At 45.2% G+C, this 26695-nt stretch overlaps 47 non-coding genes and 4 pseudogenes across 47 annotated transcripts; all 51 read right to left on the minus strand.

The window, feature by feature from the left end:
* Window positions 1–4996: 4996 nt before the first annotated feature.
* Window positions 4997–5115, minus strand: LOC130936968 (5S ribosomal RNA; annotated as a pseudogene).
* Window positions 5116–5300: 185 nt separating this feature from the next.
* On the minus strand, window positions 5301–5419 carry LOC130937428 (5S ribosomal RNA). Its single transcript, XR_009068649.1, has one exon. It is a non-coding gene; the product is annotated as a 5S ribosomal RNA (ribosomal RNA).
* Window positions 5420–5600: 181 nt separating this feature from the next.
* LOC130936903 (5S ribosomal RNA) lies at window positions 5601–5719 on the minus strand. The gene has a single exon (XR_009068217.1). It is a non-coding gene; the product is annotated as a 5S ribosomal RNA (ribosomal RNA).
* A 194-nt stretch (window positions 5720–5913) lies between these two features.
* On the minus strand, window positions 5914–6032 carry LOC130938899 (5S ribosomal RNA). The gene has a single exon (XR_009070039.1). It is a non-coding gene; the product is annotated as a 5S ribosomal RNA (ribosomal RNA).
* A 192-nt stretch (window positions 6033–6224) lies between these two features.
* Window positions 6225–6343, minus strand: LOC130938734 (5S ribosomal RNA). The gene has a single exon (XR_009069885.1). It is a non-coding gene; the product is annotated as a 5S ribosomal RNA (ribosomal RNA).
* A 174-nt stretch (window positions 6344–6517) lies between these two features.
* LOC130938749 (5S ribosomal RNA) lies at window positions 6518–6636 on the minus strand. The gene has a single exon (XR_009069899.1). It is a non-coding gene; the product is annotated as a 5S ribosomal RNA (ribosomal RNA).
* A 186-nt stretch (window positions 6637–6822) lies between these two features.
* LOC130938317 (5S ribosomal RNA) lies at window positions 6823–6941 on the minus strand. The gene has a single exon (XR_009069487.1). It is a non-coding gene; the product is annotated as a 5S ribosomal RNA (ribosomal RNA).
* A 190-nt stretch (window positions 6942–7131) lies between these two features.
* LOC130938921 (5S ribosomal RNA) lies at window positions 7132–7250 on the minus strand. The gene has a single exon (XR_009070060.1). It is a non-coding gene; the product is annotated as a 5S ribosomal RNA (ribosomal RNA).
* Window positions 7251–7426: 176 nt separating this feature from the next.
* Window positions 7427–7545, minus strand: LOC130938998 (5S ribosomal RNA). The gene has a single exon (XR_009070133.1). It is a non-coding gene; the product is annotated as a 5S ribosomal RNA (ribosomal RNA).
* Window positions 7546–7736: 191 nt separating this feature from the next.
* Window positions 7737–7855, minus strand: LOC130936932 (5S ribosomal RNA; annotated as a pseudogene).
* A 182-nt stretch (window positions 7856–8037) lies between these two features.
* On the minus strand, window positions 8038–8156 carry LOC130938953 (5S ribosomal RNA). The gene has a single exon (XR_009070090.1). It is a non-coding gene; the product is annotated as a 5S ribosomal RNA (ribosomal RNA).
* A 191-nt stretch (window positions 8157–8347) lies between these two features.
* LOC130939007 (5S ribosomal RNA) lies at window positions 8348–8466 on the minus strand. The gene has a single exon (XR_009070141.1). It is a non-coding gene; the product is annotated as a 5S ribosomal RNA (ribosomal RNA).
* A 179-nt stretch (window positions 8467–8645) lies between these two features.
* On the minus strand, window positions 8646–8764 carry LOC130938860 (5S ribosomal RNA). Its single transcript, XR_009070003.1, has one exon. It is a non-coding gene; the product is annotated as a 5S ribosomal RNA (ribosomal RNA).
* A 184-nt stretch (window positions 8765–8948) lies between these two features.
* LOC130938904 (5S ribosomal RNA) lies at window positions 8949–9067 on the minus strand. Its single transcript, XR_009070044.1, has one exon. It is a non-coding gene; the product is annotated as a 5S ribosomal RNA (ribosomal RNA).
* A 191-nt stretch (window positions 9068–9258) lies between these two features.
* Window positions 9259–9377, minus strand: LOC130938796 (5S ribosomal RNA). Its single transcript, XR_009069943.1, has one exon. It is a non-coding gene; the product is annotated as a 5S ribosomal RNA (ribosomal RNA).
* Window positions 9378–9567: 190 nt separating this feature from the next.
* LOC130938824 (5S ribosomal RNA) lies at window positions 9568–9686 on the minus strand. Its single transcript, XR_009069969.1, has one exon. It is a non-coding gene; the product is annotated as a 5S ribosomal RNA (ribosomal RNA).
* A 184-nt stretch (window positions 9687–9870) lies between these two features.
* On the minus strand, window positions 9871–9989 carry LOC130938311 (5S ribosomal RNA). The gene has a single exon (XR_009069481.1). It is a non-coding gene; the product is annotated as a 5S ribosomal RNA (ribosomal RNA).
* Window positions 9990–10175: 186 nt separating this feature from the next.
* On the minus strand, window positions 10176–10294 carry LOC130938750 (5S ribosomal RNA). The gene has a single exon (XR_009069900.1). It is a non-coding gene; the product is annotated as a 5S ribosomal RNA (ribosomal RNA).
* Window positions 10295–10484: 190 nt separating this feature from the next.
* Window positions 10485–10603, minus strand: LOC130938743 (5S ribosomal RNA). Its single transcript, XR_009069893.1, has one exon. It is a non-coding gene; the product is annotated as a 5S ribosomal RNA (ribosomal RNA).
* Window positions 10604–10773: 170 nt separating this feature from the next.
* On the minus strand, window positions 10774–10892 carry LOC130937156 (5S ribosomal RNA). The gene has a single exon (XR_009068387.1). It is a non-coding gene; the product is annotated as a 5S ribosomal RNA (ribosomal RNA).
* A 190-nt stretch (window positions 10893–11082) lies between these two features.
* Window positions 11083–11201, minus strand: LOC130938195 (5S ribosomal RNA). The gene has a single exon (XR_009069370.1). It is a non-coding gene; the product is annotated as a 5S ribosomal RNA (ribosomal RNA).
* Window positions 11202–11391: 190 nt separating this feature from the next.
* On the minus strand, window positions 11392–11510 carry LOC130938981 (5S ribosomal RNA). Its single transcript, XR_009070116.1, has one exon. It is a non-coding gene; the product is annotated as a 5S ribosomal RNA (ribosomal RNA).
* A 483-nt stretch (window positions 11511–11993) lies between these two features.
* Window positions 11994–12112, minus strand: LOC130936912 (5S ribosomal RNA; annotated as a pseudogene).
* A 191-nt stretch (window positions 12113–12303) lies between these two features.
* Window positions 12304–12422, minus strand: LOC130938996 (5S ribosomal RNA). The gene has a single exon (XR_009070130.1). It is a non-coding gene; the product is annotated as a 5S ribosomal RNA (ribosomal RNA).
* A 5257-nt stretch (window positions 12423–17679) lies between these two features.
* LOC130938393 (5S ribosomal RNA) lies at window positions 17680–17798 on the minus strand. Its single transcript, XR_009069560.1, has one exon. It is a non-coding gene; the product is annotated as a 5S ribosomal RNA (ribosomal RNA).
* Window positions 17799–17988: 190 nt separating this feature from the next.
* Window positions 17989–18107, minus strand: LOC130938685 (5S ribosomal RNA). The gene has a single exon (XR_009069841.1). It is a non-coding gene; the product is annotated as a 5S ribosomal RNA (ribosomal RNA).
* Window positions 18108–18296: 189 nt separating this feature from the next.
* LOC130936933 (5S ribosomal RNA) lies at window positions 18297–18415 on the minus strand (annotated as a pseudogene).
* A 190-nt stretch (window positions 18416–18605) lies between these two features.
* On the minus strand, window positions 18606–18724 carry LOC130938774 (5S ribosomal RNA). Its single transcript, XR_009069922.1, has one exon. It is a non-coding gene; the product is annotated as a 5S ribosomal RNA (ribosomal RNA).
* Window positions 18725–18912: 188 nt separating this feature from the next.
* On the minus strand, window positions 18913–19031 carry LOC130938917 (5S ribosomal RNA). Its single transcript, XR_009070056.1, has one exon. It is a non-coding gene; the product is annotated as a 5S ribosomal RNA (ribosomal RNA).
* A 186-nt stretch (window positions 19032–19217) lies between these two features.
* On the minus strand, window positions 19218–19336 carry LOC130938935 (5S ribosomal RNA). Its single transcript, XR_009070073.1, has one exon. It is a non-coding gene; the product is annotated as a 5S ribosomal RNA (ribosomal RNA).
* Window positions 19337–19526: 190 nt separating this feature from the next.
* On the minus strand, window positions 19527–19645 carry LOC130937699 (5S ribosomal RNA). Its single transcript, XR_009068904.1, has one exon. It is a non-coding gene; the product is annotated as a 5S ribosomal RNA (ribosomal RNA).
* A 188-nt stretch (window positions 19646–19833) lies between these two features.
* On the minus strand, window positions 19834–19952 carry LOC130938951 (5S ribosomal RNA). The gene has a single exon (XR_009070088.1). It is a non-coding gene; the product is annotated as a 5S ribosomal RNA (ribosomal RNA).
* A 186-nt stretch (window positions 19953–20138) lies between these two features.
* LOC130938909 (5S ribosomal RNA) lies at window positions 20139–20257 on the minus strand. Its single transcript, XR_009070049.1, has one exon. It is a non-coding gene; the product is annotated as a 5S ribosomal RNA (ribosomal RNA).
* A 190-nt stretch (window positions 20258–20447) lies between these two features.
* LOC130937711 (5S ribosomal RNA) lies at window positions 20448–20566 on the minus strand. The gene has a single exon (XR_009068915.1). It is a non-coding gene; the product is annotated as a 5S ribosomal RNA (ribosomal RNA).
* Window positions 20567–20755: 189 nt separating this feature from the next.
* Window positions 20756–20874, minus strand: LOC130938954 (5S ribosomal RNA). Its single transcript, XR_009070091.1, has one exon. It is a non-coding gene; the product is annotated as a 5S ribosomal RNA (ribosomal RNA).
* Window positions 20875–21059: 185 nt separating this feature from the next.
* On the minus strand, window positions 21060–21178 carry LOC130938885 (5S ribosomal RNA). The gene has a single exon (XR_009070026.1). It is a non-coding gene; the product is annotated as a 5S ribosomal RNA (ribosomal RNA).
* A 190-nt stretch (window positions 21179–21368) lies between these two features.
* On the minus strand, window positions 21369–21487 carry LOC130936869 (5S ribosomal RNA). The gene has a single exon (XR_009068186.1). It is a non-coding gene; the product is annotated as a 5S ribosomal RNA (ribosomal RNA).
* A 188-nt stretch (window positions 21488–21675) lies between these two features.
* LOC130938874 (5S ribosomal RNA) lies at window positions 21676–21794 on the minus strand. The gene has a single exon (XR_009070016.1). It is a non-coding gene; the product is annotated as a 5S ribosomal RNA (ribosomal RNA).
* Window positions 21795–21975: 181 nt separating this feature from the next.
* On the minus strand, window positions 21976–22094 carry LOC130938836 (5S ribosomal RNA). Its single transcript, XR_009069980.1, has one exon. It is a non-coding gene; the product is annotated as a 5S ribosomal RNA (ribosomal RNA).
* A 190-nt stretch (window positions 22095–22284) lies between these two features.
* On the minus strand, window positions 22285–22403 carry LOC130938855 (5S ribosomal RNA). Its single transcript, XR_009069998.1, has one exon. It is a non-coding gene; the product is annotated as a 5S ribosomal RNA (ribosomal RNA).
* A 181-nt stretch (window positions 22404–22584) lies between these two features.
* LOC130938876 (5S ribosomal RNA) lies at window positions 22585–22703 on the minus strand. Its single transcript, XR_009070018.1, has one exon. It is a non-coding gene; the product is annotated as a 5S ribosomal RNA (ribosomal RNA).
* Window positions 22704–22888: 185 nt separating this feature from the next.
* On the minus strand, window positions 22889–23007 carry LOC130938932 (5S ribosomal RNA). Its single transcript, XR_009070070.1, has one exon. It is a non-coding gene; the product is annotated as a 5S ribosomal RNA (ribosomal RNA).
* Window positions 23008–23187: 180 nt separating this feature from the next.
* LOC130938933 (5S ribosomal RNA) lies at window positions 23188–23306 on the minus strand. The gene has a single exon (XR_009070071.1). It is a non-coding gene; the product is annotated as a 5S ribosomal RNA (ribosomal RNA).
* Window positions 23307–23488: 182 nt separating this feature from the next.
* Window positions 23489–23607, minus strand: LOC130938883 (5S ribosomal RNA). Its single transcript, XR_009070024.1, has one exon. It is a non-coding gene; the product is annotated as a 5S ribosomal RNA (ribosomal RNA).
* A 209-nt stretch (window positions 23608–23816) lies between these two features.
* On the minus strand, window positions 23817–23935 carry LOC130938534 (5S ribosomal RNA). Its single transcript, XR_009069697.1, has one exon. It is a non-coding gene; the product is annotated as a 5S ribosomal RNA (ribosomal RNA).
* Window positions 23936–24115: 180 nt separating this feature from the next.
* Window positions 24116–24234, minus strand: LOC130938370 (5S ribosomal RNA). Its single transcript, XR_009069538.1, has one exon. It is a non-coding gene; the product is annotated as a 5S ribosomal RNA (ribosomal RNA).
* A 182-nt stretch (window positions 24235–24416) lies between these two features.
* On the minus strand, window positions 24417–24535 carry LOC130937616 (5S ribosomal RNA). The gene has a single exon (XR_009068827.1). It is a non-coding gene; the product is annotated as a 5S ribosomal RNA (ribosomal RNA).
* A 181-nt stretch (window positions 24536–24716) lies between these two features.
* Window positions 24717–24835, minus strand: LOC130936899 (5S ribosomal RNA). Its single transcript, XR_009068213.1, has one exon. It is a non-coding gene; the product is annotated as a 5S ribosomal RNA (ribosomal RNA).
* A 190-nt stretch (window positions 24836–25025) lies between these two features.
* On the minus strand, window positions 25026–25144 carry LOC130938893 (5S ribosomal RNA). Its single transcript, XR_009070034.1, has one exon. It is a non-coding gene; the product is annotated as a 5S ribosomal RNA (ribosomal RNA).
* Window positions 25145–25331: 187 nt separating this feature from the next.
* LOC130936878 (5S ribosomal RNA) lies at window positions 25332–25450 on the minus strand. The gene has a single exon (XR_009068193.1). It is a non-coding gene; the product is annotated as a 5S ribosomal RNA (ribosomal RNA).
* Window positions 25451–25630: 180 nt separating this feature from the next.
* Window positions 25631–25749, minus strand: LOC130938745 (5S ribosomal RNA). Its single transcript, XR_009069895.1, has one exon. It is a non-coding gene; the product is annotated as a 5S ribosomal RNA (ribosomal RNA).
* Window positions 25750–26695: the final 946 nt, after the last annotated feature.

Here is a 26695-nt window from a genome sequence, read left to right on the forward strand (position 1 = left end):
GACTACTTTGAAGGATTTTCTTTCTCATTAATCTCAGAATTTGTTACAATCTTTGCAAGTCTTACCACCAATAACAATTGATGGATTTTTGGCTGATGAGAATAACAATGACCACCAATTTCAGCCATTCAACATGTAAATAAAGTAGACTAGAGTTGCAAATTGAAATAGCTATGGTTCTAGGGTTCTGTTTTGTTCTTTTTATCTGTTTATATTCTCTTAATTTACCAAGTATGTTATTATCTTAGAGCTGACTTTGACTCATTTATATAAATACTTATGATTTCGACCAAAAATTATATTTTGATGATAGTGTAATATATTCAAAGTCAAGATCTTTTCACTATTTTGAAGCAAACCATATATTTTATTTATTTTTATTGTATATTCGCAAAAAAATCTGAAGCCACTAAAATTTAAACATCCAAAATCTAAATATAGTAAACACATCTAAAAGTGATGCGTTTTTTATTATAATTAAAAAAAATTTTATTGCGTTCAAATTTTAAATTTTTTTGTTAGGTTTTAGATATTCATTTGCAGTGACTTTGAATTTTTTTTTTGTTAATTTTAGATATTTTTCATACAATAATTTTAGATATTTATTTTTGTTTGGTTTTAAAATTTTTTTTATTAAATTTTAGATTTTTTTAATTTAGCTTTGGAGGTTTTTTTCATTTGATTTTAAATATTTGTTTTACTTGTTTATAATTCAACTAATAGTTAATTGTTGTTAGTTGATATTCAAATTAATTATCTAGCATGAGAGTATGAAGTTTCAATGTAATAACTAACAAACAAGACATATTCTAACCGACGCAGAGAGGAAGGAAAGACGACTTCCATTCGCTAACCGACGCGGTGAGTAGTGAGCACCGAGGGAGTGCGAGCACCAGCAGAGACAGGTTAGGGGAGACGACGGAGCGAGCCCCGACAGATGAGAGAGTGCAAGCACCATAGATGAGCTTTGTCTGAGTGTTAGGGTTTTCAGAGCTAGTGTGTAATAGGGGAGAAGAGTATAAGTCTGATGAGTTAGTGACTTAGTGTAGCGCGTTTGGGAGGGAGTTTCTTTTTTTTTTTAGTGGAACCTTTTCAGCACGCTTTTCTAGGGTGCCAATAGAGTTATTAGAAATGGGGACGCTTTAAAAACGTGCCAAGATCAAAAACTTTTCACCACGCTTTAAAAGTGTCTCTATTTCTCCCTATGGCCACGCTTTTTAAGTGTGTCAAGAAAAAGCGTATCCAAATCTCTAATCAATTGCCACCCTCATAAAAGCGTGGCTATAGACCCCTTTCGCCACGCTTTTAAAGCGTGGCCATAGGCCTTTTTTCTTGTAGTGTACTTGGAGAGAATACTTCCAACTCTTAGCACCATACTAATTCGAATCTTGTTGATTAGATTTAGTGCCAGAATGACTAATTCGAATTAAATCAATTCGATTTATATGAAGAGTGGGAATGCTTCCAACTTTTGACTCCATGCTAATTCGAATCTTATTAATTCGATTTAGTATTGAAATGGCTAATTCAAATTAAATCAATTCGATTTGTATATAAATATGCATGGGGGTTTGCATGTCGTATATTTTATTTTTAGACTTTTACGTAGTTTTGTTCTCTCTTTAGATTATTTAAGTATTTTACCCTTTATTTTTAATATATATTTGTATTCCAATATGTATTTTATACTGATAGCTGACTTTGGTGGCTGGTTTTGGTGTACACGTAACATAGTCGTAATCATTAATGTTACCTTCTCTTATACTGATAGCTGACTTTGGTGGCTAATTTTTTTTACAATATTAAATACGTAAAAAAATGAACCATTTTTATTTTGCTACACTTTGTAATTTTTGTTTCAAGTTCCATCGCTCATCCAAAAGAATTTTTTAATTATTCTTTTATCACTTTTTATAACTATAATTGATTTTTAGCTCATAATATTAGTGGACAAATAATGTGTTTTTTTTGTTGCCCCACGATATCCTCTAGCGTAGTTCGACATGTTAAGAATTAATCCGTCGCGGATCTGAACTTCATTTAAGGGTTTGCTGCCGGCCAATGAATTGCTATATGCATAAAGTGAGATCTGAATCTTCGATACTTGTTTAAGCGAATGAGTGAGCTGACCAACCCAAATTGGTTTGGACAAATAATACATTATTCAAGTGAATCAAGCCATTTTTTTTGTTCTGAAAACGTATATTGTGCAGAAGAAATATACATTTTTTTTTTTGGTGATGAAGAAACATACATTTTAAAAACTATAAATAAATTTAGCCCGGTCCACAAATTTAATCGACATGGGCCTAAATGAGTTGAACTGACCCATCTTTGGTTTTTGTGTGTATTTGTTTCTTAATCAATCCTTGCCACATTAAATGTAGGCCCTCAACTTTGTGGTGGAATTATATAAATCTCTACATTAATTAATTAAATATTTGGTGAATCTAAATAAATCTTTGGTACATAAATTTATAATACAATTCACCTCTTCTATGGATATATTTCTCAATCAAACATTTCGGTAATCTTTAAGCAGTGATGGCTTTTCTTTTTCAAATAAATAAATCTTATTTCTAACAAATAAGAAAAACTATATATATATATATATATATATATATATATAAAAGAAGCTAGTTGGGTTTAATCAAATAATATAATAAGTTGATATTTAGTTTCCATGAATTCACGTCATATTTACTCAAATAACTTTTTTCTCTGCACAATCTGAAGTTAGCCATTGAAGGTGTTAATATTCTTATTTTCATTTTATTTTCAAAATTAACATGAACTTTAATTTATGTGTAAAAGCTGTTTATCTTCTTTGCTATTATGTGAATTTTCATTCTTGTTTTCGTTTATCTACAAAACATGTTGTAGCTATAAATGGTTTTTTTTATTCCATTGAGGTTTCTCTTGGAGTTGAACTCCAAGTTATAACGTGTTTTGGGCGTTCAACTCCAGATCATGACGTTTTTCTGGCGTTTAACTCCAGACAGCAGCATGTACTTGGCGTTCAACTCCAAGTTACGTCGTCAATTTCCGAATAAAGTATGGACTATTATATATTTCTGGAAAGCTCTGGATGTCTACTTTCCAACGCCGTTGAGAGCGCGCCATTTGGAGTTCTTTAGCTCCAGAAAATTTATTTCGAGTGCAGGGAGGTCAGATTCCAACAGCATCAGCAGTCCTTTTGTCAGCCTTTTTCAGAGTTTTGCTCAAGTCCCTCAATTTCAGCCAGAAATTACCTGAAATCACAGAAAAACACACAAACTCATATTAAAGTCCAGAAATGTGAATTTAACATAAAAACTAATGAAAACATCCCTAAAAGTAGCTTGACCTTGCTAAAAACTACCTAAAAACAATGCCAAAAAGCGTATAAATTATCCGCTCATCAGTCATTTAAAGAAAACGAGGGTCGGCACGACGTAAAAAAAAAAAGAGGTGCAACACGAGGACTTCCCAGGAGGTCACTGATGAGCGGATATTTTATACGCTTTTTGGGGGTAATTTCATGTAGATTTTAGTATGTTTTAATTAGTTTTTAATAGAATTTTATTAGTTGTTAAGCAAAAATCATATTTCTGGACTTTACTATGAGTGTGTGTATTTTCTGTAATTTTAGGTATTTTCTGGCTGAAATTGAGGGAGTTGAGCAAAAATCTGACTTAGGCTGAAAAAGGACTGCTGATGCTGTTGGATCCTGACCTCCCTGCACTCGAAATGGATTTTCTGGAGCTACAGGAGTCCAATTGGCGCGCTCTCAACGGCATTGGAAAGTAGACATCCAGGGCTTTCCAGCAATATATAATAGTCCATACTTTGCGCAGGGATAGACGACGTAACTTGGCGTTGAACGCCAAGTTCATGCTGCTGTCTGGAGTTAAACGCCAGAAAAACGTCATGATCCGGAGTTGAACGCCCAAAACACGTCATAACCTGGAGTTTAACGCCAAGAAAGGCCTCTACTCGTGGATAGCTTTAATCTCAGCCCCAGCACACACCAAGTGAGCCCCAGAAGTGGACTTCTGCACCAATTATCTTAGTTTATTCATTTTCTGTAAACCTAGGTTACTAGTTTACTATTTAAACAACTTTTACAGACATTTCTTGTACCTCATGACATTTTCAGATCTGAATTACATACTTTTGACGGCATGAGTCTCTAAACTCCATTGTTGGGGGTGAGGAGCTCTGCAGCGTCTCGATGATTTATCACAATTCCTTTGTTTTCCATTCAAACACGCTTGTTCTTATCTAAGATGTTTATTCGCGCTTAATTGTGAAGAAGGTGATGATCCGTGACACTCATCACCTTCCTCAATCCATGAACGTGTGCCTGACAACCACCTCCGTTCTACATTAGACTGAATGAATATCTCTTAGATTCCTTAATCAGAATCTTCGTGGTATAGGCTGGATTGATGGCGGCATTCATGAGAATCCGGAAAGTCTAAACCTTGTCTGTGGTATTCCGAGTAGGATTCTGGGATTGAATGACTGTGACGTGCTTCAAACTCCTGAGGGCTGGGCGTTAGTGACAGACGCAAAAGGATCAATGGATTCTATTCCAACCTGATTGAGAACCGACAGATGATTAGCCGTGCTGTGACAGAGCATAGGAACGTTTTCACTGAGAGGATGGGAAGTAGCCATTGACAACGGTAACACCCTACATAGAGCTTGCCATGGAAGGAGCCTTGCGTGTGGGAAGAGGATTTCAAGGAAGAGTTGAAGTCAAAGGACAAAGCATCTCCAAAACTCCAACATATTCCACAGTCCTTTATAAACAAATAACTCTATTGTTCAAGTAATAACTATTTATTTTATGCCCTTTTTCTTTATTAAAATACGAGGCTAAAGAATCCTATTGGTATCCTGACTAAGACAAATAAAATAAATATTGATTGCTTCAAGCCAATAATCTCCGTGGGATCGACCCTTACTCACGTAAGGTATTACTTGGACGACCCAGTGCACTTGCTGGTTAGTTGTGCGAATCACAAATTCGTGCACCAGTCACCCATCCTAGTACTACTCTCGCCCAAGCACGTTGAACTACAGAGTTCTGATGGGATCTGGTGCATTAGTGCTGGTATGATCGCACCTATTATACTTCGCACATACAATTTTCTTAACCATGTGGCGCGAGAGAGCGTAACACTATCCGCGAAGCCTTGCAGATACCGTAGGTGCCTACCGAGGATGAGGCCATTGCGGCTCGCTCTTAGGTGTCCTACTCGGGATAGCGTCATTTAAATAACGAGGGTCGGCACGACGTAAAAAAAAAAAAAGAGGTGCAACACGAGGACTTCCCAGGAGGTCACCCATCCTAGTACTACTCTCGCCCAAGCACGCTGAACTGCGGAGTTCTGATGGGATCCGGTGCATTAGTGCTGGTATGATCGCACCTATTATACTTCGCACACACAATTTTCTTAACCATGCGGCGTGAGAGAGCGTAACACTATCCGTGAAGCCTTGCAGGTACCGTAGGTGCCTACCGAGGATGAGGCCATTGCGGCTCGCCCTTTGGTGTCCTACTCAGGATAGCGTCATTTAAAGAACGAGGGTCAACAGGACGTAAAAAAAATGAGTTGCAACACGATGACTTCCCAGAAGGTCACCCATCCTAGTACTACTCTCGCCCAAGCATGCTTAACTGCGGAGTTCTGATGGGATCAGGTGCATTAGTTATGGTATGATCGCACCTATTATAGTTCGCACAAAAAATTTTCTTAACCATGCGGCGCGAGAGAGCGTAACACTATCCGCAAAGCCTTGCAGGAACTGTAGGTGCCTACCGAGGATGAGGCCATTTTGGCTCGCCCTTAGGTGTCCTACTCGGGATAGCGTCATTTAAAGAACGAGGGTCGACACGACGTAAAAAAAAAAAAAGAAAAAAAAGAGGTGCAACACGAGGACTTTCCAGGAGGTCACCCATCCTAGTACTACCCTCGCCCAAGAACGCTTAACTGCGGAGTTCTGATGGGATCCGGTGCATTAGTGCTTGTATGATCGCAACTATTATAGTTTGCACACACAATTTTCTTAACCACGCGACGCGAGAGAGGGTAACACTATCCGCAAAGCCTTACGGGTACCGTAGGTGCCTGCCGAGGATAAGGCCATTGCGGCTTGCCCTTAGGTGTCCTACTAGGGCTAGCGTCATTTAAAGAACGAGGGTCGGCACGACGTAAAAAAAAAAGAAAAAAAAAGAGGTGCAACACGAAGACTTCCCAGGTGGTCACCCATCCTAGTACTACTCTCGCCCAATCACGCTTAACTTCGGAGTTCTGATGGGATCCGGCGCATTAGTGCTGGTATGATCACACCTATTATAGTTCGCACACACAATTTTCTTAACTAGGGCGCGAGTAACACTATCCGCGAAGCCATGCGGGTACCGTAGGTGCCTGCCGAGGATGAGGCCATTGCGGCTCGCCCTTTGGTGTCCTACTCGGGATAGCGTCATTTAAAGAACGAGGGTCGGCACGACGTAAAAAAAAAAGAGGTGCAACACGAGGACTTCCCAGGAGGTCACCCATCCTAGTACTACCTTCGCCCAAGCACGCTGAACTGCGGAGTTCTGATGGGATCCGGTGCATTAGTGCTGGTAAGATCGCACCTATTATAGTTCGCGCACACAATTTTCTTAACCATGCTGTGCGAGAGAGCGTAACACTCTCCGTGAAGCCTTGCGGGTACTGTAGGTACCTGCAGAGGATGAGGCCATTCCGGCTCGCCCTTAGGTGTCCTACTCGGGATAGCGTCATTTAAAGAACGAGGGTCCGCAGGACGTAAAAAAAAAAAAGAGAGGTGCAACACGAGGACTTCCCAGGTGGTCACCCATCCTAGTACTACTCTCGCCCAAGCACGCTTAACTGCGGAGTTCAGATGGGATCCGGTGCATTAGTGCTGGTATGATCGCACCTATTATAGTTCACACAAAAAATTTTCTTAATCATGTGGCACGAGAGAGCGTAACACTATCCGCAAAGCCTTGCGGGTACCGTAGGTGCCTGCCGAGGATAAGGCCATTGCGGCTTGCCCTTAGGTGTCCTAATCGGGATAGCGTCATTTAAAGAACGAGGGTCGGCACGACGTAAAAAAAATGAGAAAAAAGAGGTGCAACACGAGGACTTCCCAGGAGGTCACCCATCCTAGTACTACCCTTGCCCAAGCACGGTGAACTGCGGAGTTCTTATAGGATCCGGTGCATTAGTGCTGGTATGATCGCACCTACTATAGTTCACACAATATATTTTCTTAACCATGCGGCGCGAGAGAGCGTAACACTATCCGCGAATCCTTGCAGGTACCGTAGGTGCCTGCTGAGGATGAGGCCATTTCGGCTCGCCCTTAGGTGTCCTGCTCGAGATAGCGTCATTTAACGAGGTAAAAAAAATGAAAAAAAAAAGACGTGCAACACGAGGACTTCCCAGGAGGTCACCCATCCTAGTACTACCCACGCCTAAGAACGCTTAACTGCGGAGTTCTGATGGGATCCGATGCATTAGTGCTGGAATGATCGCAACTATTATAGTTCGCACACACAATTTTCTTAACCATGCGTCGCGAGAGAGGGTAACACTATCCGCAAAGCCTTGCGGGTACCGTAGGTGCCTGCCGAGGATAAGGCCATTGCGGCTTGCGCTTAGGTGTCCTACTCGGGATTGCGTCATTTAAAGAACGAGGGTCAGCACGACGTAAAAAAAAAAGAAAAAAAAGAGGTGCAACGCGAGGACTTCCCAAAAGGTCACCCATCTTAGTACTACCCTCGCCCAAGCACGGTGAACTGCAGTGTTCTGATAGGATCCGGTGCATTAGTGCTGTTATGATCGCACCTATTATAGTTTGCGCACACAATTTTCTTAACCATGCGGTGCGAGAGAGAGTAACACTATCCGCGAAGCCTTGCAGGTACCGTAGGTGCCTGCCGAGGATGAGGCCATTGCGGCTCGCCCTTAGGTGTCCTACTCGGGATAGCGTCATTTAAAGAACGAGGGTCAGCAGGACGTAAAAAAAAAAGAGTTGCAACACAAGGACTTCCCAGGAGGTCACCCATTCTAGTAGTACTCTCGCCCATGCACGCTTAACTGCGGAGTTCTGATGGGACCTGGTGCATTAGTGCTGGTATGATCGCACCTATTATAGTACGTACACACAATTTTCTTAACCATGCGGCGCGAGAGAGCGCAACACTATCCGCGAAGCCTTGCGGGTACCGTAGGTGCCTGCTGAGGATGAAGCCATTGCGGCTTGCACTTAGGTGTCCTACTCGGGATAGCGTCATTTAAAGAATGAGGGTCGGCACGACGTAAAAAAAAGAAAAAAAAAAGAGGTGCAACACGAGGACTTCCCAGGAGGTCACCCATCCTAACACTACTCTCGCCCAAGCACGCTTAACTGCGAAGTTTTGATGGGATCTGGTGCATTAGTGCTGGTATGATCGCACCCATTATAGTTCGCACACACAATTTTTCTTACCATGCGGTGCGAGAGAGCCTAACACTATCCGCGAAACCTTGCGGGTACCGTAGGTGCCTGCCGAGGATGAGGCCATTGCGGCTCACCCTTAGGTGTCCTACTAGGGATAGCGTCATTTAGAGAATGAGGGTCGGCACGAAAAAAAAAAAGAGGTGCAACACGAGGACTTCCCAGGAGGTCACCCATCCTACTACTACTCTCGCCCAAGAACGCTTAACTGCGGAGTTCTGATGGGATCCAGTGCATTAGTGCTGGTATGATCGTACCTATTATAGTTCGCACACACAATTTATTTAACCATGCCGCGCGAGAGAGCATAACACTATCCACGAAGCCTTGCGGGTACCGTAGGTGCCTGCCGAGGATGAGGCCATTGCGGCTCGCCCTTTGGTGTCCTACTCGAGATAGCGTCAGTTAGAGAATGAGAGTCGGCACGACGTAAAAAAAAAAAAGAGGTGCAACACGAGGACTTCCCAAGAGGTCACCCATCCTAGTACTACTCTCGCCCAAGCAAGCTTAACTGCGGAGTTCTGATGGAATCAGGTGCATTAGTGCTGGTACGATCGCACCTATTATAGTTCGCACACACAATTTTCTTAACCATGCGGCGCGAGAGAGCCTAACACTAACCGCGAAGCCTTGCGGGTACCGTAGGTGCCTGCCGAGGAAGAGGCCATTGCGGCTCGCCCTTAGGTGTCCTACTCGGGATAGCGTCATTTAGAGAATGAGGGTCGGCACGACGTAAAAAAAAAAAAAAAAAAAGAGGTGCAACACGAGGACTTCCCAGGAGGTCACCCATCCTAGTACTACTCTCGCCCAAGCAAGCTTAACTGCGGAGTTCTGATGGAATCAGGTGCATTAGTGCTGGTATGATCGCACCTATTATAGTTCGCACACACAATTTTCTTAACCATGCGGCGCGAGAGAGCGTAACACTATCCGCGAAGCCTTGCGGGTACCGTAGGTGCCTGCTGAGGATGAGGCCATTGCGGCTTGCCCTTAAGTGTCCTACTCGGGATAGCGTCATTTAAAGAATGAGGGTCGGCACGACGTAAAAAAAAAGAAAAAAAAGAGGTGCAACACGAGGACTTCCGAGGAGGTCACCCATCCTAGTACTACTCTCGCCCAAGAACGCTTAATTGCGGAGTTCTGATGGGATCCGGTGCATTAATGCTGGTATGATCGCACCTATTATAGTTCGCACAGACAATTTTCTTAACGATGCCGCGCGAGAGAGTATAACACTATCCGCGAAGCCTTGCGGGTACCGTAGGTGCCTGCCGAGGATGAAGTCATTGCGGCTCGCCCTTAGGTATCCTACTCGGGATAGCGTCATTTAGAGAATGAGGGTCCGCACGACGTAAAAAAAAAAAAGAGGTGCAACACGAGGACTTCCCAGGAGGTCACCCATCCTAGTACTACTCTCGTCCAAGCACGCTTAACTGCGGATTTCTGATGGGATCCGGTGCATTAGTGCTGGTATAATCGCACCTATTATAGTTCGCACACACAATTTTCTTAACCATGCGGCGCGAGAGAGCATAACACTATCTGCGAAGCCTTGCGGGTACCGTAGGTGCGTGCCGAGGATGAGGCCTTTGCGGCTCGCCCTTAGGTTTCCTACTCGGGATAGCGTCATTTAGAGAATGAGGGTCGGCACGACGTAAAAAAAAAAAAAAGAGGTGCAACACGAGGACTTCCGAGGTGGTCACCCATCCTAGTACTACTCTCGCCCAAGCACGCTTAACTGCGGAGTACTGATGGGATCCAGTGCATTAATGCTGGTATGATCGCACCTATTATAGTTCCCACACACAATTTTCTTAACCATGTGGCGCGAGAGAGCGTAACGCTAACCGCGAAGCTTTGCGGGTACCGTAGGTGCCTGCCGAGGATGAGGCCATTGCGGCTTGCCCTTAGGTGTCCTACTCGGGATAGCGTCATTTAAAGAATGAGGGTCGCCACGACGTAAAAAAAGAAAAAAAAAAGAGGTGCAACACGAGTACTTCCAAGAAGGTCACCCATCCTAGTACTACTCTCGCCCAAGCACGCTTAACTGCGGAGTTCTGATGGGATCCGATGCATTAATGCTGGTATGATCGCACCTATTATAGTTCGCACACACAATTTTCTTAACCATGCGGCGCGAAATAGCATAACACTATCCGCTAAGCCTTGCGGGTACCGTAGGTGCCTGCCGAGGATGAGGCCATTGCGGGTCGCCCTTAGGTGTCCTACTCGGGATAGCGTCATTTATAGAATAAGGGTCGGCACGACAAGGTGCAACACGAGGACTTCCCAAGAGGTCACCCATCCTAGTACTACTCTCGCCCAAGCACGCTTAACTGCAGAGTTCTGATGGGATCCGGTGCATTAGTGCTGGTATGATCGCACCTATTATAGTTCACACACACAATTTTCTTAACAATGCGTCGCGAGAGAGCGTAACACTATCCGCGAATCCTTGCGGGTACCGTAGGTGCCTGCCGAGGATGAGGCCATTGCGGCTCGCCCTTAGGTGTCCTACTCGGGATAGCGTCATTTAAAGAATGAGTGTCGGCACGACGTAAAAAAAAGAAAAAAAAAGAGGTGCAACACGAGGACTTCCCAGGAGGTCACCCATCCTAGTACTACTCTCGCCCAAGCACGCTTAACTGCAGAGTTCTGATGGGATCCGGTGCATTAGTGCTGGTATGATCGCATATATTATAGTTTGGACACACAATTTTCTTAACCATGCGTCGCGAGAGAGCGTAACACTATCCGTGAATCCTTACGGGTACCGTAGGTGCCTGCCGAAGATGAGGCCATTGCGGCTCGCCCTTAGGTGTCCTACTCCGGATAGCGTCATTTAAAGAATGAGGGTCGGCACGACGTAAAAAGAAGAAAAAAAAAGAGGTGCAACGCGAGGACTTCTCAGGAGGTCACCCATCCTAGAACTACTTTCGCCCAAGCACGCTTAACTGCAGAGTTCTGATGGGATCCGGTGCATTAGTGCTGGTATGATCGCATATATTATAGTTCGGACACACAATTTTCTTAACCATGCGTCGCGAGAGAGCGTAACACTATCCGCGAATCCTTGCGGGTACCGTTGGTGCCTGCCAAGGATGAGGCCATTGCCGCTCGCCCTTAGGTGTCCTACTCGGGATAGCGTCATTTAAAGAATGAGAGTCGGCACGACGTAAAAAAAAAAAGAGGTGCAAAACGAGGACTTCCTAGAAGGTCACCCATCCTAGTACTGCACGCTTAACTGCAGAGTGCTGATGGGATCCGGTGCATTACTGCTGGTATGATCGGACCTATTATAGTTTGCACACACAATTTTCTTAACCATGTGGCGCGAGAGAGCGTAACACTATCCGCGAAGCCTTGCGGGTAGCGTAGGTGCCTGCCGAGGATGAGGCCATTGCGGCTCGCCCTTAGGTTTCCTACTCGGGATAGCGTTATGTAGAGAATGAGGGTCGGCACGACGTAAAAAAAAAAAAAAAAAAAAGGAGGTGCAACACGAGGACTTCCCAGGATGTCACCCATCCTAGTACTACTCTCACCCAAGCACACTTAACTGCGGAGTTTTGATGGGATCCAATGCGTTAAGGCTGGTATGATCGCACCTCTTATAGTTTGCACACACAATTTTCTTAACCATGCGGCGCGAGAGAGCGTAACACTATCCGCGAAGCCTTGCGGGTACCGTAGGTGCCTACCGAGGATGAGGCCATTACGGCTTGCCCTTAGGTGTGCTACTCGGGATAGCATCATTTAAAGAATGAGTGTCGGCACGACGTAAAAAAAAAGAAAAAAAAAGAGGTGCAACACGAGGACTTCCGAGGAGGTCACCCATCCTAGTACTACTCTCGTCCAAGCACGCTTAACTGCGGAGTTCTGATGGGATCCGGCGCATTAATGCTTGTATGATCGTACCTATTATAGTTCGCACACACAATTTTCTTAACCATGCGGCGCGAGAGAGCATAACAATATCCGCGAAGCCTTGCGGGTACCGTAGGTGCCTGCCGAGGATGAGGCAATTGCGGCTCGCCCTTAGGTTTCCTACTCGGGATAGCGTCATTTAGAGAATGAGGGTCGGCACGACGTAAAAAAAAAAAAAAAGAGGTGCAACACGAGGACTTTCCAGGAGGTCACTGATACGTAAAAATTTGATTTCACGTACAACCGGCAAGTATACCGAGTCGTATCAAGTAATAAAACTCACTAAGAGTGAGGTCGATCCCACGGAGATTGGTAGATTAAGCAACTTTAGTTTAATGATGGATTTAGTCAAGCAAACATGGTTTTGATTTTTTGAGCATTGTGACTTTTGAATATAATTGCAGGAATTTAAATGGCAAGGAATTTAAAGAACTGGAATATAGAAATAAAATGAAAGTAAATAACTGAAACTTAAAATGCAAGAAACTTAAATGACATCAAAGATAAATTGCAAGGAATTAAAGGTTGCAGAAATTTAAAGAGCATAAGAGCAAGAGCAAGAAATAAAGAGACAGAATGTAGATGACAAGAATAATAAATTGCATGAATGTAGAAGGGAAATGGGGTAATGGGTGTTCAAACAACTAAGAGCAAAAGAAATAAGAATTGATGATGGAAATGATCATTAGGGATCAGAGATGCAAATTCTCATGAATTGATGTTGATCAATTCCTTCTCAATCATGGGTATAGATCCATGGCAAGTAGGTAATTGAATCCCAATCTCTTGGTAATCCAATTTCTCTCAACATAGCCAATTGCCACTCTCGTGATCTAATTGTTCATGAGAAGAGATGAAGCTCAATTTCAAATCCAAGCCACACAATTTCCAGAATCTCAACTTAGGGAGGTTACATCTCACATACCAACCAAAGTGTATTGATTAAGGAGATTATGAAAGGATGAACTCTAAACTGAACTATGTGGTTCATTTCTCAAATTCACCACATAATTCATATAGATTAACCCCTCTCTCGATGGTGGTTGAATCTTTGAAGAACAAGAATTTCCTCTTGAATTAACCACTTGAATTGAGAAGGAGAAGATGATTTATCAATGCATTCAAACAAGCAGAGCTCTTCCCCCTAATGAAAGTGGGGTTTAGTGAATCATAGCCTCAATTTCAACAACAATTGCCATAAATGAAAATTAAACTAAGTGTGAAGAAAGATGAAGAGGAAGAAGAAAATGCTTAAAAACTCAAAAATGAAGAAGAAAAGTTCCAAGAAGAACCAAAATAGCTCTCCGGATATCCTCCCGGAAGTGCTAGAGAGTTCTCCAAGTAAAAGTGCTAGTAAGTGCTAAAAATCTAGAAATCTAAGTGTCAAAAAGTCCTCCTAAAGTACAAACTCCTTCTCTATTTATATTAGTCCTAAAACTCCTTCAAAGATCTTTAATTGGGCTAGCAATGTGGGCTTCCTCTTTGTTGAATTCTTGGCTCAATGGAAGAAGTGTTGCTAGACATGGAAGGAGGAGTTCATTCATGATGCTTCTGGCCCAATGGCTTGGCGTTTTTGCCAATAACGCTAGCCTTAATGCACGTTGGCAACGTGCATTGTGTTTTCCTGGGAGTGAGCTTTGAGACTTGGGCGTTGCTAGCCCAAGTTGTTGCTAACAACTTGTTTTTCTTCTTCTTGACTCTACTTTCATGCTTAATGTTGCCCAGAATTTGAGTGTCCATCCTCTGCTTCAATATGGACTATTATACATCATTGGAAAGCTCAGAGTGTCTTCTTTCTAATGCACTTGGAATCATCTCAATTGGAATTTTCTAGCTCAAGTTATGCTTCCTCAAAGAGGGTAAGGTTCGGCTGCCAAGTTTGTTGAAGTTGATGCTGAACACGCCCCTCTCTTCCAAGTTGGCAACGTGCCAAACCTCCCAAGGCTGAGACATGGGGCTGGCGTTGTTGCTGAACACGCCCCCTTGTTGGCACGTTGGCAATGTGCTCGTTGCTTCCTCATGGGCTGCCTTCTAGCCTTCTTGAATTTCAACTTCATGTTCATGTTTTTGGGGCCTAAAGATGATTCTGATTTGGCTTCAATTTTGTGCTCCACCATAGACTATTATATATGGTTGGAAAGCTCTGAATGTTAGCTTTCCAACGCAACTGAAAGCACTCAATTTGGATCTCTGTAACTCAAGATATATTCCATTGAAAGGGACATGGTCAGGCTGCTAAAATCGCAGGCGTTTTTGGCAAACACGCCTTTGTATTTCCAAGTTGCCAACGCCTTCAGATTCTGAAGCTCTAAATGAAGCCCGTTTTTGAAGGTTTAAACGAATGTCAATCCCATACTATGATATATGGTTGGAAAGCTCTGGATGTCTACTTTCCAATGCCGTTAAGAGTGCATCATTTGAAGGTCTACAACTCAAGATATACTCCATGGAAGAGGGAAAGGTCAGGCTGCCAGGGTTGCTGCGTTGTTGATGAACACGCCCATGCAATCCCAAGTTGGCAACGTGCTCTCTCTCTGTCTCTTAGCTCTAAGCTTGCTGCGTTGTTGCCACACACGCCCTTATAATTTCAAGTTAGCAACGTGCATCTCCCTTTCCTGGGCCAAGTCTTCTATTCAGCGTTGTTTGCCTGCCTTGTCCTCAAACACGCCCCTCATCTCTAGGCTGGCAACGTGCTCGAGGCTTTGGACTAGCTCCCCAAGGTTGCTTGCTGCGTTGCCAAGGAACACGCCTTCAGAATTTGGCGTTGGCAACGTGCTTCACACCCTTCCTACCCAAGCCTTCTTGCTGCTGGAGTTGTCACCAAACACGCCTTTGGAAGCTGGCGTTGGCAACGTGCTCGAGCCTTCCTCAAGGCTCCATGCTTGTTGCTTGGCGTTGTCCTTGAACACGCCTTTGGGTGGAGGTCTAAGGCTTGCTGCGTTGCCTTGAAACACGCCAATGAAAAGTGGCGTTGGCAACGTGCTAGATGGGTGGAGATCCAAGGTGTGGTGCCTGCCAAGCCTGGCGTTGCCTTGAAACACGCCAATGAAGAGTGGCGTTGGCAACGTGCTCGATGGGTGGAGATCCAAGGTGTGGTGCCTGCCAAGCTTTCCTTCCTGGCGTTGCCTTGAAACACGCCAATGAAGTAGCACGTTGGCAACGTGCTCGAGCTTCTTGGCTGGGCAAATTCTTCTAGCTTAGCGTTGCCTTGAACAACGCCTATACTCCCCACGTTGGCAACGCCCTCGAAGCTCCTTCCTGGCCCAAGTTGGCAACGCCCAAATGTGCACTCCAAGGTTGCTTGGCGTTGCCTTCAAACACTCACCCTTTCTCCAAGTTGGCAACGCCCAAATGAGCTTTCCAAGTTGCCTGGCGTTGCCTTCAAACACTCACCTTTTCTCCAAGTTGGCAACGCCCAAATGAGCTTTCCAAGTTGCCTGGCGTTGCCTTCAAACACTCACCTTTTCTCCAAGTTGGCAACGCCAACAACTCCTCTTCTTCTTGCCCAGTTTGCTTCATTCTTGCTTCAATGCTTTCTTGTTTCATCACCTATCATTAACAAGGGAAATAGCTTCAAAGTCTTACCAATCCATGCAATTAATTTCATGAGATTCATTCATACTCATTCATTTATGTATTCCTTAAATCATTTGCATGACTTTGGCTACAATCAACATGTTCCTTGGTATTCTCATGCATGAAGACAAACCTCATAAAAATACTTGTTTATTTAAAGAAAATGAGTGAAACTAAGCTAAAACCAACTAAACTAACTAGCTAATATAGTAAATATGCAAATGCATCACAACACCAAACTTAAAGTGTTGCTTGTCCTCAAGCAAAAGATAAAAGACTTTGTCACAAGAATCTAAGATGCTAGACTTGAATGTTTTATTAGAGAGGAATTTTTTCATTGAACATGTCATCCTCATTTGTGTAGTCATTAATTTATTGCAAATGAACACGGCTAATCAACTTTTTCAATTAAAATGCTTGCTTTAATACTAAATTGGTTAACTTCACTAGACTTCTTTTTCTATACCGTAGCACATGATCCTTGAACCATTCTTTTCTTTGCTTCTCTTTTTTTTGTGTATTTCTTCTTATTTCATTTGAGCTCGAAATCTTGTCTTAAGGCGGCTCTTTAGCATAAGCTTTCAATCAACAATCCCAAACCAGTTGGTTTAAGTTGTTAAGTGTTGAGACACTCTTAAAGATTTACTAACTCAAGCCTCTCTCCTTAACACATTCAATCACAGGCATATAACATTGAAATTTTATTTGGATAGTGGTGTCCAGCACCTCTTTGGGTTGCTAAATGTTCTGTTGTAGAGCTACTCTTGATTGTGAGTTTTCAACCGATAATCCCGAGTTAGTTAACTCAAGTTATCGGGTGATAAAGCACCTCTCGGATTTACTAGCCCAAGTATGTCTCTTAACACCAATCACCACAGACACATATCCAAATTTTGTCATTGATGCCTATCCTTTCATTCTTTGTTCTTTGTTTTCTTTGTTGTCAAGGTTATTTGTGCTTTTACTTCTAAAGTCTTGTAGCCCTTAACCAACTAGTCTTGTATAAGCAAGCATCCTTTTGAATTTCTTGAGCCCTGATTCTTTCACAATGAATGTATAAATACTAGCACTTTTCTATGGGACAACATGCTTCTTTTTAAGCTAGATTTCTCTCTGTTCTTGCTCAAACTACATCTTTTATTCCATTGACAAGTGAAAGTACTTAAGACAAGCAACTATTCCAAACCTGTGAGTGGTGATGCATGGAATGGGAAACATAAAAGAAAATGCATACAAGAGAGCGACCTAGAAGGTATACCATATTTCAGACATACATCTTCTTTATTTAATAAAGCATAAAAAAAACAAAGGAACTTCACCACCTTTAGTCTTCATGTCCCTATTTCTTTGCTCGATTCTCCTTGCTTTCCTTTGCCCTTTGGATCTTCTTTCTTTTTCTTTCTCAAAAGGTCACCCATCCTAGTACTGCACGCTTAACTGCAGAGTTCTGATGGGATCTGGTGCATTAGTGCTGGTATGATCGAACCTATTATAGTTTGCACACACAATTTTCTTAACCATGCGGCGCGAGAGAGCAAAACATTATCCGCGAAGTCTTGCGAGTACCGTAGGTGCCTGCCGAGGATGAGGCCATTGCGGCTTGCCCTTAGGTTTCCTACTCGGGATAGCGTCATTTAGAGAATGAGGGTCAGCACGACGTAAAAAAAAAAAAAAGAGGTGCAACACGAGGACTTCCCAGGAGGTCACCCATCCTAGTACTACTCTCGCCCAAGCACGCTTAATTGCGGAGTTCTGATAGGATCCGGTGCATTAGTGCTGGTATGATCGCACCTATTATAGTTCGCACACACAATTTTCTTAACCATGCGGCGCGAGAGAGCATAACACTATCCGCGAAGCCTGGTGGGTACCGTAGGTGCCTGCCGAGGATGAGTCCACTGCGGCTCGCCCTTAGGTGTCCTACTCGGGATAGCGTCATTTAAAGAATGAGGGTCGGCAAGACGTAAAAAAAAATAAAAAAAAGAGGTGCAACACGAGGACTTCCCAAGAGGTCACCCATCCTAGTACTACTCTCGCCCAAGCACGCTTAACTGCGGAGTTCTAATGAGATCCGGTGCACTAGTGCTGGTATGATCGCCCCTATTATAGTTCACACACACAATTTTGTTAACCATGCGGCGCGAGAGAGCGTAACACTATCCGCGAAGCCTTGCGGGTACCGTAGGAGCCTGCCGAGGATGTGGCCATTGCGGCTCGCCCTTAGGTGTCCTACTCGGGATAGCGTCATTTAAAGAATGAGGGTCGGCACGACGTAAAAAAAAGAAAAAAAAGAGGTGCAACGCGAGGACTTCCCAGGAGATCACCCATCCTAGAACTACATTCGCCCAAGCACGCTTAACTGCAGAGTTCTGATGGGATCCGATGCAATAGTGCTGGTATGATAGCATATATTATAGTTCGGACACACAATTTTCTTAACCATGCGTCGCGAGAGAGCGTAACACTATCCGCGAATCCTTGCGGGTACCGTAGGTGCCTGCCGAGGATGAGGCCATTGCGGCTCGCCCTTAGGTGTCCTACTCGGGATAGCGTCATTTAAAGAATGAGGGTCGGCAAGACGTAAAAAAAAATAAAAAAAAGAGGTTCAACACGAGGACTTCCCAAGAGGTCACCCATCCTAGTACTACTCTCGCCCAATCACCCTTAACTTCGGAGTTCTGATGGGATCCGGTGCATTAGTGCTGGTATGATCGCACCTATTATAGTTCGCACACACAATTTTCTTAACCATGCGGCGTGAGAGAGTATAACACTATCCGCGAAGCCTTGCGGGTACTGTAGGTGCCTGTCGAGGATGAGGCCATTGCGGCTCGCCCTTAAGTGTCCTACTCGGGTTAGTGTCATTTAAAGAATGAGGGTCGGCACGACGTAAAAAAAGAAAAAAAAGAGGTGCAACGCGAGGACTTCCCAGGAGGTCACCCATCCTAGAACTACTTTCGCCCAAGCACGCTTAACTGCGTAGTTCTGATGGGATCCGGTGCATTAGTGCTGGTATGATCGCACCTATTATAGTTTGCACACACAATTTTCTTAACCATGCGGCGTGAGAGAGAATAACACTATCCGCGAAGCCTTGCGAGTACTGTAGGTGCCTGCCGAGGATGAGGCCATTGCGGCTCGCCCTTAAGTGTCCTACTCAGAATAGCGTCCTTTTAGAATGAGGGTCGGCACGACGTAAAAAAAAAAAAAAAGAGGTGAAACACGAGGACTTCCCAGGAGGTCACCCATCCTAGTACTACTCTCGCCCAACCACGCTTAACTGCGGAGTTCTAATGGGATCCGGTGCATTAGTGCTGGTATGATCGCATATATTATAGTTCGGACACACAATTTTCTTAACCATGCATCGTGAGAGAGCGTAACACTATCCGCGAATCCTTGCGGGTACCGTTGGTGCCTGCCGAGGATGAGGCCATTGCGGCTCGCCCTTAGGTGTCCTACTCGGGATAGCGTCATTTAAAGAATGAGGGTCAGCAAGACGTAAAAAAAAAATAAAAAAAGAGGTGCAACACGAGGACTTCCCAAGAGGTCACACATCCTAGTACTACTCTCGCCCAAGCACCCTTAACTTCGGAGTTCTGATGGGATCCGGTGCATTAGTGCTGGTATGATCGCACCTATTATAGTTCGCACACACAATTTTCTTAACCATGCGGCGTGAGAGAGTATAACAATATCCGCGAAGCCTTGCGGGTACTGTAGGTGCCTGTCGAGGATGAGGCCATTGCGGCTCGTCCTTAAGTGTCCTACTCGGGATAGCGTCATTTAAAGAATGAGGGTCGGCACGACGTAAAAAAAGAAAAAAAAGAGGTGCAACGCAAGGACTTCCCAGGAAGTGACCCATCCTAGAACTACTTTCGCCCAAGCACGCTTAACTGCGGAGTTCTGATGGGATCCGGTGCATTAGTGCTGGTATGATCGCACCTATTATAGTTTGCACACACAATTTTCTTAACCATGCGGCGTGAGAGAGTATAACACTATCCGCGAAGCCTTGCGGGTACTGTAGGTGCCTGCCGAGGATGAGGCCATTGCGGCTCGCCCTTAAGTGTCCTACTCGGGATAGCGTCATTTAAAGAATGAGGGTTGGCACGACGTAAAAAAAAAAAAAAGAGGTGAAACACGAGGACTTCCCAGGAGGTCACCCATCCTAGTACTACTCTCGCCCAACCACGCTTAACTGCGGAGTTCTGATGGGATCCGGTGCATTAGTGCTGGTATGATCGCATATATTATAGTTCGGACACACAATTTTCTTAACCATGCATCGTGAGAGAGCGTAACACTATCCGCGAATCCTTGCGGGTACCGTAGGTGCCTGCCGAGGATGAGGCCATTGCGGCTCGCCCTTAGGTGTCCTACTCGGGATAGCGTCATCTAAAGAATGAGGGTCAGCAAGACGTAAAAAAAAATAAAAAAAAGAGGTGCAACACGAGGACTTCCCAAGAGGTCACACATCCTAGTACTACTCTCGCCCAAGCACCCTTAACTTCGGAGTTCTGATGGGATCCGGTGCATTAGTGCTGGTATGATCGCACCTATTATAGTTCGCACACACAATTTTCTTAACCATGCGGCGTGAGAGAGTATAACACTATCCGCGAAGCCTTGCGGGTACTGTAGGTGCCTGTCGAGGATGAGGCCATTGCGGCTCGCCCTTAAGTGTCCTACTCGGGATAGCGTCATTTAAAGAATGAGGGTCGGCACGACGTAAAAAAAGAAAAAAAAAGAGGTGCAACGCGAGGACTTCCCAGGAGGTGACCCATCCTAGAACTACTTTCGCCCAAGCACGCTTAACTGCGGAGTTCTGATGGGATCCGGTGCATTAGTGCTGGTATGATCGCATATATTATAGTTCGGACACACAATTTTCTTAACCATGCGGCGTGAGAGAGTATAACACTATCCGTGAAGCCTTGCGGGTACTGTAGGTGCCTGCCGAGGATAAGTCCTTTGCGGCTCGCCCTTAAGTGTCCTACTCGGGATAGCGTCATTTAAAGAATAAGGGTCGGCATGACGTAAAAAAAAAAAAATAGGTGAAACACGAGGACTTCCCAGGAGGTCACCCATCCTAGTACTACTCTCGCCCAAGCACGCTTAACTGCGAAGTTCTGATGGGATCCGGTGCATTAGTGCTGGTATGATTGCATATATTATAGTTCGGACACACAATTTTCTTAACCATGCGTTGCGAGAGAGCGTAACACTATCCGCGAATCCTTGCGGGTACCGTAGGTGCCTACCGAGGATGAGGCCATTGCGGCTCGCCCTTAGGTGTCCTACTCGGGATAGCATCATTTAAAGAATGAGGGTCAGCAAGACGTAAAAAAAAATAAAAAAAAGAGGTGCAACACGAGGACTTCCCAAGAGGTCACCCATCCTAGTACTACTCTCGCCCAAGCACCCTTAACTTCGGAGTTCTGATGGGATCCGGTGCATTAGTGCTGGTATGATCGCACCTATTATAGTTCGCACACACAATTTTCTTAACCATGCGGCGTGAGAGGGTATAACACTATCCGCGAAGCCTTGCGGGTACTGTAGGTGCCTGTCGAGGATTAGGCCATTGCGGCTCGCCCTTAAGTGTCCTACTCGGGATAGCGTCATTTAAAGAATGAGGGTCGGCACGACGTAAAAAAAGAAAAAAAAGAGGTGCAACGTGAGGACTTCCCAGGAGGTCACCCATCCTAGAACTACTTTCGTCCAAGCACGCTTAACTGCGGAGTTCTGATGGGATCCGGTGCATTAGTGCTGGTATGATCGCACCTATTATAGTTTGCACACACAATTTTCTTAACCATGGGGCGTGAGAGAGTATAACACTATCCGGGAAGCCTTGCGGGTACTGTAGGTGCCTGCCGAGGATGAGGCCATTGCGGCTTGCCCTTAAGTGTCCTACTCGGGATAGCGTCATTTAAAGAATGAGGGTCGGCACGACATAAAAAAAAAGAGGTGAAACACTAGGACTTCCCAGGAGGTCACCCATCCTAGTACTACTCTCGCCCAAGCACGCTTAACTGCGGAGTTCTGATGGGATCCGGTGCATTAGTGCTGGTATGATCGCATATATTATAGTTCAGACACACAATTTTCTTAACCATGCGTCGCGAGAGAGCGTAACACTATCCGCGAATCCTTGCGGGTACCATAGGTGCCTGCCGAGGATGAGGCCATTGCGGCTCGCCCTTAGGTGTCCTACTCGGGATAGCGTCATTTAAAGAATTAGGGTCGGCACGACGTAAAAAAAAAGAAAAAAAAAGGGTGCGACACGAGGACTTCCCAGGAGGTCACGCATCCTAGTACTACTCTCGCCCAAGCACGCTTAATTGCGGAGTTCTGATGAGATCCGGTGCATTAGTGCTGGTATGATCGCACCTATTATAGTTCGCACACACAATTTTCTTAACCATGCGGCACGAGAGAGCATAACACTATCCGCGAAGCCTTGCGGGTACTGTAGGTGCCTGCCGAGGATGAGGCCATTGCGGCTCGCCTTTAGGTGTCCTACTCGGGATAGCGTCATTTAGAGAATGAGGGTCGGCACGACGTAAAAAAAAAAGGGTACGACACGAGGACTTCCCAGGAGGTCACCCATCCTAGTACTACTCTCGCCCAAGCACGCTTAACTGCGGAGTTTTGATGGGATCCGGTGCATTAGTGCTGGTATGATCGCATATATTAGAGTTCGGACACACAATTTTCTTAACCATGCGTCGCGAGAGAGCGTAACACTATCCGCGAATCCTTGCGGGTACCATAGGTGCCTGCCGAGGATGAGGCCATTGCGGCTCGCCCTTAGGTGTCCTACTCGGGATAGCGTCATTTAGAGAATGAGGGTCGGCACGACGTAAAAAAAAAAAAAGAGGTGCAACACGAGGACTTTCCCGGAGGTCACCCATCCTAGTACTACTCTCGCCCAAGCACGCTTAACTGCGGAGTTATGATGGGATCCGATGCATTAGTGCTGGTATGATCGCACCTATTATAGTTCGCACACACAATTTTCTTAACCATGCGGCGCGAGAGAGCATAACACTATCCGCGAAGCCTTGCGGGTACTGTAGGTGGCTGCCGAGGATGAGGCCATTGCGGCTCGCCCTTAGGTGTTCTACTCGGGATAGCATCATTTAGAGAATGAGGGTAAGCACGACGTAAAAAAAAAAGGTGCAACACGAGGACTTCACAGGAGGTCACCCATCCTAGTGCTACTCTCGCCCAAGCACGCTTAACTACGGAGTTCTGATGGTATCCGGTGCATTAGTGCTGGTATGATCGCACATATTATAGTTCGCACACACAATTTTCTTAACCATGCGGCGCGAGAGAGCATAACACTATCCGCGAAGCCTTGCGAGTACTGTTGGTGCATGCCGAGGATGAGGCCATTATGGCTCGCCCTTAGGTGTCCTACTCGGGATAGCGTCATTTAGAGAATGAGGGTCGGCACGACATAAAAAAAAAAGAGGTGCAACACGAGGACTTCCCAGGAGGTCACCCATCCTAGTACTACTCTCGCCCAAGCACGCTTAACTGCGGAGTTATGATCGGATCCGATGCATTAGTGCTGGTATGATCGCACCTGTTATAGTTCGCACCTATTATAGTTCGCACACACAATTTTCTTAACCATGCGGCGCGAGAGAGCATAACACTATCCGCGAAGCCTTGCGGGTACTGTAGGTGCCTGCCGAGGATGAGGCCATTGCGGCTCGCCCTTAGGTGGCCTACTCGGGATAGCGTCATTTAGAGAACGAGGGTCGGCACGACGTAAAAAAAAAAAAAAAAAAAAAGAGGTGCAACACGAGGACTTCCCAGGAGGTCACCCATCCTAGTACTACTCTCGGCCAAGCACGCTTAACTGCGGAGTTCTGATGAGATCCGGTGGATTAGTGCTGGTATGATCGCACCTATTATAGTTTGCACACACAATTTTCTTAACCATGCGGCGCGAGAGAGCATAACACTATCTGCGAAGTCTTGTGGAAACTGTAGGTGCCTGCCGAGGATCAGGCCATTGCGGCTCGCCCTTAGGTGTCCTTCTCGCGATAGCGTCATTTAAAGAATGAGGGTCGGCACGACGTAAAAAAAAAAGGTGCAACACGAGGACTTCCCAGGAGGTCACCCATCCTAGTACTACTCTCGCCCAAGCACGCTTAACTACGGAGTTCTGACGGTATCCGGTGCATTAGTGCTGGTATGATCGCACCTATTATAGTTCGCACACACAATTTTCTTAACCATGCGGCGCGAGAGAGCATAACACTATCCGCGAAGCCTTGCGAGTACTGTTGGTGCATGCCGAGGATGAGGCCATTGCGGCTCGCCCTTAGGTGTCCTACTCGGGATAGCGTCATTTAGAGAATGAGGGTCGGCACGACGTAAAAAAAAAAAAGGTGCAACACGAGGACCTCCTAGGAGGTCACCCATCTTAGTACTACTCTCGCCCAAGCACGCTTAACTGCGGAGTTCTGATGGGATCCGGTGCATTAGTGCTGGTATGATCGCACCTTTTATAGTTCGCACACACAATTTTCTTAACCATGTGGCGCGAGATAGCATAACACTATCGGCGAAGCCTTGCAGGTACTGTAGGTGCCTGCCGAGGATGAGGCCATTGCGGCTCGCCCTTAGATGTCCTACTCGGGATAGCGTCATTTGGAGAATGAGGGTCGGCACGACGTAAAAAAAAAAAGGTGCAACACGAGGACTTCCCATGAGGTAACCCATCCTAGTACTACTCTCGCCCAAGCACGCTTAACTACGGAGTTCTGATGGGATCCGGTGCATTAGTGCTGGTATGATCGCACCTATTATAGTTCGCACACACAATTTTCTTAACCATGCGGCGCGGGAGAGCATAACACTATCCGCGAAGCCTTGTGGGTACTGTAGGTGCCAGCCGAGGATGAGGCCATTGCGGCTCGCCCTTAGGTGTCCTACTCGGGATAGCGTCATTTAGAGAATGAGGGTCGGCACGACGTAAAAAAAAAAAAAAAAAAGAGGTGCAAGACGAGCACTTCCCAGGAGGTCACCCATCCTAGTACTACTCTCGCCCAAGCACGCTTAACTGTGGAGTTTTGATGGGATCCGGTGGATTAGTGCTGGTATGATCGCACCTAGTATAGTTCGCCCACACAATTTTCTTAACCATGCGGCGCGAGAGAGCATAACACTATCCGCGAAGCCTTGCGGGTACTGTAGGGGCCTGCCGAGGATGAGGCCATTGAGGCTTGCCCTTAGGTGGCCTACTCGGGATAGCGTCATTTAGAGAATGAGGGTCGGCACGACGTAAAAAAAAAAAAAAAGAGGTGCAACACGAGGACTTCCCAGGAGGTCACCATTCCTAGTACTACTCTCGCCCAAGCACGCTGAACTGTGGAGTTCTGCTGGGATCCGGTGGATTAGTGCTGGTATGATCGCACCTAGTATAGTTCACACACACAATTTTCTTAACCATGCGACGCGAGAGAGCATAACACTATCCGCGAAGCCTTGCGGGTACTGTAGGTGCCTGCCGAGGATAAGACCATTGCGGCTCGCCCTTAGGTGTCCTACTCGAGATAGCGTCATTTAGAGAATGAGGGTCGGCACGACGTAAAAAAAAAAGGTGCAACACGAGGACTTCCCAGGAGGTCACCAATCCTAGTACCACTCTCGCCCAAGCACGCTTAACTACGGAGTTCTGACGGGATCCGGTGCATTAGTGCTGGTATGATCGCACCTATTATAGTTTGCACACACAATTTTCTTAAACATGCGGCGCGAGAGAGCATAACACTATCCGCGAAGCCTGTCGGGTACAGTAGGTGCATGCCGAGGATGAGGCCATTGCGGAGTTCTGATGGGATCCGGTGCATTAGTGCTGGTATGATCGCACCTATTATAGCTCGCAACACAATTTTCTTAACCATGCGGCGCGAGAGAGCATAACACTATCCGTGAAGCCTTGCGGGTACTGTAGGTGCATGCTACGATTTTAGGAAATTGCACGATCGGCAAAAATTCCTTCCGGCAAGTGCACCGGTTATCGTCAAGTAAAAACTCACAATAGAGTGATGTCGAATCCCACAAGGATTGGTTGAGTGAGCAATTCGGATTAGAAGTGTGTTCTAGTTGAGCGGAATCAAGATTTAGATGAGAATTGCAGAATGTAAAATTGGCGGGAAACGTGAATGGCAAGAAATTGAAATTGCGGAATCTTAAATTGCATGAATTAAAGAGCGAGAAGCTAAATTGCTGAAATTAAAAAGGGATCGGGGTGATTGCATGAATTTAATTGCAGAATGTAAAGAGAAAGTGGTAGATCAGAAATGGGGAATTCATTGGGTATCAGGAGATATTGAGATCTCCGAATCAAAACATTTTTATCCCTTCCTCAACCAATGCATTCATTGAATTTTGCTTGGCAATCTTATATGATTGGATCCCAATCCCTTGGCTCACCAATTCTCTCTAAAAACAAACAAATTCCCAATCCCTTGGTTTAAATGTTCATAAGAAGAGATGATGCTCGATCACTGATTATACCACACAGTTTCATGAACCACAATTTGGTAGGATTACATGTCACAATATCCATCCAAACCCCAATCCAATTCACTGTGAGAAAGCTTCTCTAGCATGAATCCTCCATTCCTTTCCCAAGGTTCCGAAGGATTCCAATTATGGA

Source organism: Arachis stenosperma, chromosome 6, assembly GCF_014773155.1.
Source record: "Arachis stenosperma cultivar V10309 chromosome 6, arast.V10309.gnm1.PFL2, whole genome shotgun sequence".
Classification (NCBI taxonomy): Eukaryota; Viridiplantae; Streptophyta; class Magnoliopsida; order Fabales; family Fabaceae; genus Arachis; species Arachis stenosperma.